The 8,032-nt window shown below is 37.9% G+C and overlaps 1 pseudogene; it reads right to left on the bottom strand.

Moving 5' to 3' along the window:
• Positions 1-2,719: 2,719 nt before the first annotated feature.
• Positions 2,720-3,342, bottom strand: LOC102859786 (annotated as a pseudogene).
• Between the last annotated feature and the right edge of the window lie 4,690 nt (positions 3,343-8,032).

The raw sequence follows: 8,032 nt of genomic DNA, 5'->3' as shown, positions 1-8,032 counted from the left end.
TTTTAATTTCCTGGCTGCTGGTACCAAGGGTATAGGGAACTAGGTGTCCTAATTCAAGGTGCCACATGGATTTTAGTATGCTTTCTCTTTATGTCATTTTTGGAGAAATGTACTTGTCTCTTTAGCCTGAGTCCTAGGTCCTTGGAAATCTCCACGTGTCTTGACACTAACCTTTCCCTATCTCTGTTTACTCATGTGCTTGTTTAATCTCTTTTATATCTCAAAAGAGATTGGCTCAAGAAACTCTGGACACTTGCTTATGTTTTTGTTCATGCCATTCAGTGTTATCCTATGAACAACAGACTGGTTCCTTGCTCTATTCTATCTCATCTTCAGATTTTCAACACTTTCCAGTCCATTGTTACAGTCACTGTGTCAATCCATCTTGCTAAAGGTCATTCTCCCTTTCTCTAACCCTCTACCTTCCCCAGTATGACTTCTTTTGCCAAAGACTAATTCTTCCTGACAACATACTCAAAGAAAGTGAGGTGCAGTTTCTTTATCCTTGCTTCTAAGGAACAGGCTGGTTGTCCTTCCTTGGCAGTCCAAAGGATATTCAGTATTCTTCACTAACACCACAATTCAAAGGCATTTGTTCCTTGGTCATTCTTATTCATTGTTGACATTTCAAATGCATAGGAAGCAGTTGAAAAATGCTATGGCTTGAATTAGGCACACCTTGGTCTTCAAACTTATATCATTGCTCTTTAATACTTTGGAGAAGTCCTTAAAAGATTTAATTCAGATTTTATGATTTCTTTTGACATCTTCTGTTTTCTTGACTGCTGTCACTGTAGATGTTGACCCAAGTAAAATGAATAGCTGATAACATTAATCTTTTCTTCATCTATCACAGGGTTGCTTATTGCTTCAGTGGTGAACAATTTTGCTTTCCTGACGTTGAGATGTGATTCATATTGAAGGCTGAAGTCTACAATATTCTGTAGTAAGTGTTTCATGTTGTCTTCTTTACTCTCTGTAAGCAAGATTATGTCACTTCTATAACACAGGTTGTTAATGAGTCTTCCTCCAATCCTGATTATCTATATAGTCCAACTTCTTGAATTATTTGCTCAGTGTATATACCATAGGTATAGAGAAATGATACAATCCTGAAGCATATATTTCTATATTAAACCATGCAGTGTTTTCTTGTTCTGTTTGGTTAATTGCTTCTTGATCTATGTATAGGTTTCATATGAGCACAATTAAGTGTTCTGTGATTCTCATTCTTCTCAATATTAGGCATAGTATGTTACAATCCACACAGTCAAATGTCATTGCATAGCCAACAAAATACAACTAAATAGCTTTCTGATATTCTCTACTTTTAGTAAAGAACCATCTGGAATCCACAATGATATTCCTTGTTCCAAGGATTCTTCTGAATCCATCTTGATTTTCTGGCAGTTTCTTGTGGATATGCTATTCCAGATATTTTTTAATATTCTTCAGCAAAATTTTTCTTCTTTGTGATATAAAGTCTCTTCCATAGTTGGTCAGGCAGCTGCCATTCAAATTTCTTGGCAAAGGCTCATGATTATATCCAAGACTACATTTATTTGTTACAATAAGTCAGTTGGTATTCCATAAATTTATGGGGCCTTATTTTTTGCCAATGTTTTCAGTACATCTTGAAATTCTTCTCTAATTATCGACGCATCATTGTTTCCTAAAATAGTTCAGTGTTTACAAACTCTTTTTTTCATACTCTCTGTATTCTTTCTATCTTCTTTTGATGCTTCCTGTACTATTCAATAATTTGATAATAGCATCTCTCAGTATTACACCTAGAGGCTTCAATTTGTTCTTAACTTCTTACAGCTTGAGAAATGCTGACTATGTTGTTCTCTTCTGGTTTTCTAACTCCAGGTCTTTTGACATTTCACCTACTTTGCTTTGTTTTCTTGAATTGCCCTTTAAAATCTTCTGTTTAATTTTTGTACGTCATTATTTCTTTCTTTTCCTTAAATTTTCTGTTCTAGAGCAAGCTTCACAGTCTTTTCTGACATCATTCTGATTTTTAAAATTCTTGTGTTTTAAAAATAATATTTTGGCTTCTTCCTGTGAGCTATTGGATGTCAGCCATAAATCAACTGATCTTCAGCTGTTACTGTTCAATGTGTCAAATTTATTTTTAAGATTATCTGTAAATTCAGTTGGGATATACTCAGTATTTTAGTTTGGCTCTCATATGCATTCATTTCCTTAAGTCTCAAATTGAACTTTTACAGTTGATCATTAATTTTTTTTCTGAGTAATAATATTGAGTTCACCCTCTTTTTCCCTTAGATATAGTGGACTTCATTCTTTTGTATTCTATCTTATGAAGGCACTTATATATTTTTTAATATACATAGTTTTATTAGAAAACTTTTTAAAAAAACCAAATTGCAACATCCTAAAAACCCCAAAATTTACTATTGATACTAGTTTCCTAGGAGTTTGCTGTGTTCCCTACCATACACAAGAAATTAAAGAACCATGAAATATTTAGAAACATTCAACATCAGAAGCTTTAAAATCTAACTGTATGTAGTAGCCTCTCAGAAAGCTACAAGCTGCATTTTACAAAAGTATTTCTCTAAGAATCTTTATCACCTATACAAAATTCTGTACAGTTTTTATACTGAAGCTAATATTGAGCTGCATTTGAATTCACATTCTTAGCTAACAATTGCCTGAGCACACACGCGTACTCCACACGTAAGACAACCATTTATTCTTCATCTTCATCCTCTTCCTCCTCATCTTCATCTTCTTCTTCCTCTTCCTCCTCCTCATCTTCTGGTTCACTCTTCATCTTTGAGCCTGTTGGTCTGCCAGGACCTTTCTTCCCTGCTTCACTTTTGGCCTTGGCACTATATGCAGCAATATTCTTCTCGTATTTCTCTTTTAGCTTGGCTGCTTTCTGTTCATACGGTTGTTTATCTTTGGCTGATTGTTCATACCACATTTCACCCAACTTCTTTGCAGTATCCCCAATGGACAGCCCTGGGTATTCACTTTTGATCTTTGGACGATGTTCAGAACAAAACAGGAAGAAGGCAGACTTTTGGGAGTATTTGGATCTTTTTTCTTTCCTTTCTTATCTCCTTTGGGAGGCACATAATTTTTCATCTCCCTGTCATAGCGTGCTTTGTCAGTTTTTGCCATATCTTCAAACTTTGACTTTTCCTTTGCAGACATGGTCTTCCATCTCTCCGAGCACTTCTTGGAGAACTCGGCGAAGTTGACTGATGAGTCGGGATGTTTCTTCTTGTGCTCCTCTCGGCACGTCTGCACGAAGAAGGCGTACGAGGACATTTTGCCCCTCGGTTTGTTGGGCTCTCCTTTGCCCATCCTGAGACTCGGTGCCTGCTGTGAACCAAGGAGATTTCCCTGAGAGTCCCACGAAGCGACCGGACCCGACCGGGGCCCTTCCTTCCAAGGGCTCCGGTGTGAACTGGTTTATCGCTAACGCAATCGTGAGCCTCTTGTTTTGCCGGTACTTATATTTTTAAGACAGTATTTACAATGTGTAAGCTGTACCAATTGACATATTTCAACAAACAGATGCTGCCCTGAATGTGCTCACCAAGTTTGACAAGAAATCTGGAGAACTTGACTGGAAGAGATCCATGTTTATTCCCCTTCTAAAAAAAAAAAAGTGATCTGACATTACTAATATCACAAAATCCTGCTGAAGATCATCCAGAAACAACTGGAACAGTACACTGACAGAGAGTTACCAGAAATACAAGCTGGCTTTAGAAGAAGTCATGGCGCTAGAGACATTATTATCAATGTCAGCTGGATCTTGGCAGAAAGCAGAGTATCAGAGGAATGTCTATCTGTGTTTCATTGAATATGCAAAAGCATTTAACTATGTAGATCACAACAAAACTGTGGCTAACCTTGAGGAAAATGGGAATCCCAGAACAATTGAGTGTGCTTCTGAGAAATCTATACTTTTATCAGGAAGCAATTATCAGAACAGAGTAGGGAAACACTGCATGGGTTCAAAATTAGGAAAGGAGCGCATCAGGAATGCATCCTGTCTTCATTCCTTTTCAAATCTATACCCAGAACAGATAATTCAGGAGGTAGGGCTTTGTGAGGAGGAATGTGGCATCAGTATTGGAGGAATACTCATCAACAACCTATGTTATAGTTCTGAAGAAGAAGACCTGAAGCATTTGCTGCAGAAACTCAAGGACTGTAGTCTCCAATATGGATTGAAGCTTAACACCATGAAGACAAAGATTCTCACCACTGGGCCAATTGGCCTTCATCATGACAGATGAAGAAATGATTGAGGTTGTTAACGATTACACCTTGCTCGGCTCCACAATCTCCAACACTCTTAAATCAGCAGTCAGGAAATCAAAAGATGAATTGCATTGGGGATTCTCCAGAAGTCAGTCTATAGATTAAGGTGCACTTAATCTCGCCATGGTCTTCCCAATTACTTGTTATGCTTCAGAGAGTTGGACAATGACTAAGAATGACAGAAGTGATGCCTTTGAATTGTGGTGCTGGAGAAGAGTCTTGAACTTACTGCCAAGAAAACAAATAGGTCTGTCTTGGAGAGGATGAAATCCAGTCTGTCATTGGAGGCTAGGATTTTGAAGCTCTATCTCACATCCTTTGGGCATGTGGCCAGAAAAGACTAGTCCTTGGAGAAGGACATCATGCTTGGAAGGGTGGAGGAACAGCATAGGAGAGAAAGATGCTGGATGAGACAGATTGAGATAGTGACTGAGGCAATGGAGGTTGGTGTGTTGAAATTAGTGAGACTGGCTCAGGATAGGGCAGGGTTCAGAGATGTTGTATGTAGGGTCACTATGGGTCGAAGGTGCCTCAAAGACACATAACAACAACAATAACAAAAAGCTATTAATCATGTAAAATTTTTATGTGATATCTGGCCTTCTTGCACTTAACAACACAACAGCATAGAGAGAGAGAGCAGTTGGCCTAGTAGACAGAATAAAGCCATGCTCCCAAGACAAAGATGCGTGACTCTATTCTGTGGACCTCAGGCCTGCCTTTAATTGTTTTTGGTGAAACATTCTTCTAGGTCATGTAACCCTGGTATTCCCACTTTCGGTACAGAGGTAATTCGTGGTTGCTGTGAAGCTGAACACTGTGACACTGATGAGTCAAATGTGAGAATGGTTACCCATGGTGGACAGTGTTTGGTGGAGCTCCCCGATTAAAACAAGCTCGGAAGCAGGAATGGCATCTACTTCCATAATAACTTGCCTCTGGAAACCCTATGGACCTGGATAAAGGACAAAAGGCATACCGGTGTCCAGGACTTTTGTTCATATGGTCACTAGGAGTTGCCTATGACTTGACGGCACTTAGAACAACAACATCTGGCCTTATTTGAATCACCAAGGCTATACTAGTAATAATTTTTTTAGGGAGTTTTCTACTTTTACATTCTAGTCATCAGCTAATAATTAATGTATCTTAATTGCATGCATGCTCAATTTCAGACTATGGATGTTGGTAGAAATACTCAATTTCTTAATCTTTGGATTAGTGTTTGGTGTGTAAATTTGAGTAATACTTGTATTAACAGGCCTTACTTGTATGTGTATGGATATTATCCTTCCACTGACAGTATTGTATTTCAGAATATATCTCAGAATGATCTTTCTGATGGTGAATATGGTGCATTCTTTATTTTTTATGTTGAATCATATGATTGTCTAATTAAAAATGGCAGCTACCCATTCATTTTGTGTTACTAATGCCTGGGATCTCAATCTTTATGTGTTTCATTTAGTTTTTGACAGCTCTCAATTTTCCTAGATCTATACTTTAACCATCCCATATTCTAATTATTATGAATGTTTGCAGCTGTTCTTCCTCATTTTGAGTTGTGCCATATTATCAAATGAAGACTCTTTATTGACCATTCACAACTGTCAGCTCTTCCTTTGTTGTATTCTGAGTGCCCTCCAACCTGAGGACCTCCTTGTCTGGTCTTGTTTCAGACAATGTTCTGCTGCTCTTCATGAGAAATGTTCAAGGGCCCATTATTTCAGAAGTGGATGGCAAGGTCTTGCTTATAACTTGTCTTAGTCTTGAAGCTCCTTAGAAACCTATACACTGTGGAAGACTTAGTAGATATTTGAAATACCAGTGACACAGCTTCCATCATCAGAGAAACCTGAAACCCATCCCAGTATAACAAATTACAAGCATAGATTTACAAGACAGCTTTTTGGTGAGCACAATTCAATAGCAACATATTAACTGTTTGTATCCCTCAGTGACCCTGTCTGGTGAAAAGCCAGGTAATAATGTCATTTTACAGATAACGTCCTCTGTGGGGATGTCATCACATGTACTAATTATTATTTTGTAGATTTAATTGCTTTTGGCAGCAATTAATGGCACATTCCATAGGGAGTTTTCTCGCTAACTAGTACTTCTCTGCCAGTTTAAATTCACCAGTGGCTCTGTACGGAAAACTGACAATTCCCCTTTCCTGAAATTGACAACCTCTGAAAACTCTTCTTTGGAGGGTAAACTATGGGTTGGTTTTGATTCGATGGTAATAAAGGTTTTCGTTGGGGGCTTTCCTCAACTTGTACTAACAATTCAAAGGTATTCAGCTTGAATCCAGCAGCTGTTTTATGAGAGAAAAATGGGTTCTCTCTTCCCATGTGATTTACTGCTTCTGAAAATCCACTGGAGGGTCAGCTATGAGTCAGTTCCAACTCACTGGAGCTCTGGCAGCTTAATGGTAAGGAGTTACATTGCCAACCCAAAGGCATGTGATTCAAATCCACTAGCTGCTCCACTGAGAGAGATGGGTAACCTCCTCTCATGTGATTAACTGACTCTGAAAGTCTGCTGGAGGGTTAGGGATTAGGGTTAGGGTATTTTCTATCATGATAGTGTACTCATCTTTGTTTTACTCTCTCATTGCTGCTGAATTGGAATCCGCATACAGATGATCCTCCATCTATTTTTTAGTTTGTAAATTGCACTGAAGATTTTGCATTCTTCTCCAATGGAGCCACTGGTGGATTTGAACCACCAGTTCAGTGAAGCCTTTGGGTTAACTCCTTAACTCCTTAGAGACTATGCCAACATAGCATTACTGTTTTCAACCACAAACTTCTTAGTATTTAATCATTACTCTATGCACAAGTAAGATATGTTCATGTTTGCTCATTTTGCTTACATTGCATAAAGCATTTTCAAAGGAATCCGACATAAAGTAATAATTCCTGTGACTCATGGCATCTCTAGGAGTCAGACGATATAAGAAATGTTGTCATTTGCATGACATTCACCAGATAGTCATGTGCCACATCCTGCAAATTTTACATTAATCAAAATCATTAAAGAAATTAGCCACTCACACCACCTCATTAGTTTGATTCATTCTATGATGTGTAATAAAACACAAGAACATGCACTCTTCCTGTCTCAGGAGGCTGGAATTTCCAAACTCACAGCCCATCTTATTTTCAATAAATTCTGCTTTTCACCTAATTCATAGTTTTTACACATCATGTAAGCTTAATTAATTCATAATTGACACCTTGGCTCTCTCATCTCCCAAAATACTGTCTTTGTTCACAGATTTTTTTGGTAATTTGCTTAGAAACAAACCAAAATAGGTCTCTGTGGGGTTTGGAGTTTTATAACAAAGAACTGAAGACCACAGTCCTCGGGTGCAGGAATGTCATTTTGCAGTTTCTGAACAAACAGCCATAGTCAGACAGCTTTAGCAAGCTTTGATATTCCTGACAAAGAAATTCAGGCAACACATTTACAACTTGTTTATCTTTGTGGAAATAGGGAAAAATATAGAGAAGCAGTCCTTAGATTATGAACAAATTCTCCTCTCCCATCCCTAGGTGTGCTTTAAGTAGAATTTGGTCATAAATGGAAACAATTGTGCACTAGGTACAGTTTGTATGTGGTGTCAGTAAAATGTCTGTCTCAGTTTATAGTTTGTACTGTATATATCTTTTAGTGCATAAGAACATTAAAGACATTTCTTGATACACTAAAAAAT

Source organism: Elephantulus edwardii, unplaced genomic scaffold (genome assembly GCF_000299155.1).
Source record: "Elephantulus edwardii isolate Elephantulus edwardi_28Jun2011 unplaced genomic scaffold, EleEdw1.0 scaffold00248, whole genome shotgun sequence".
Lineage (NCBI taxonomy): Eukaryota > Metazoa > Chordata > Mammalia > Macroscelidea > Macroscelididae > Elephantulus > Elephantulus edwardii.
Note: the sequence above shows the minus strand (reverse complement) of the source record. Positions and strands in the feature narration are given on the sequence as shown.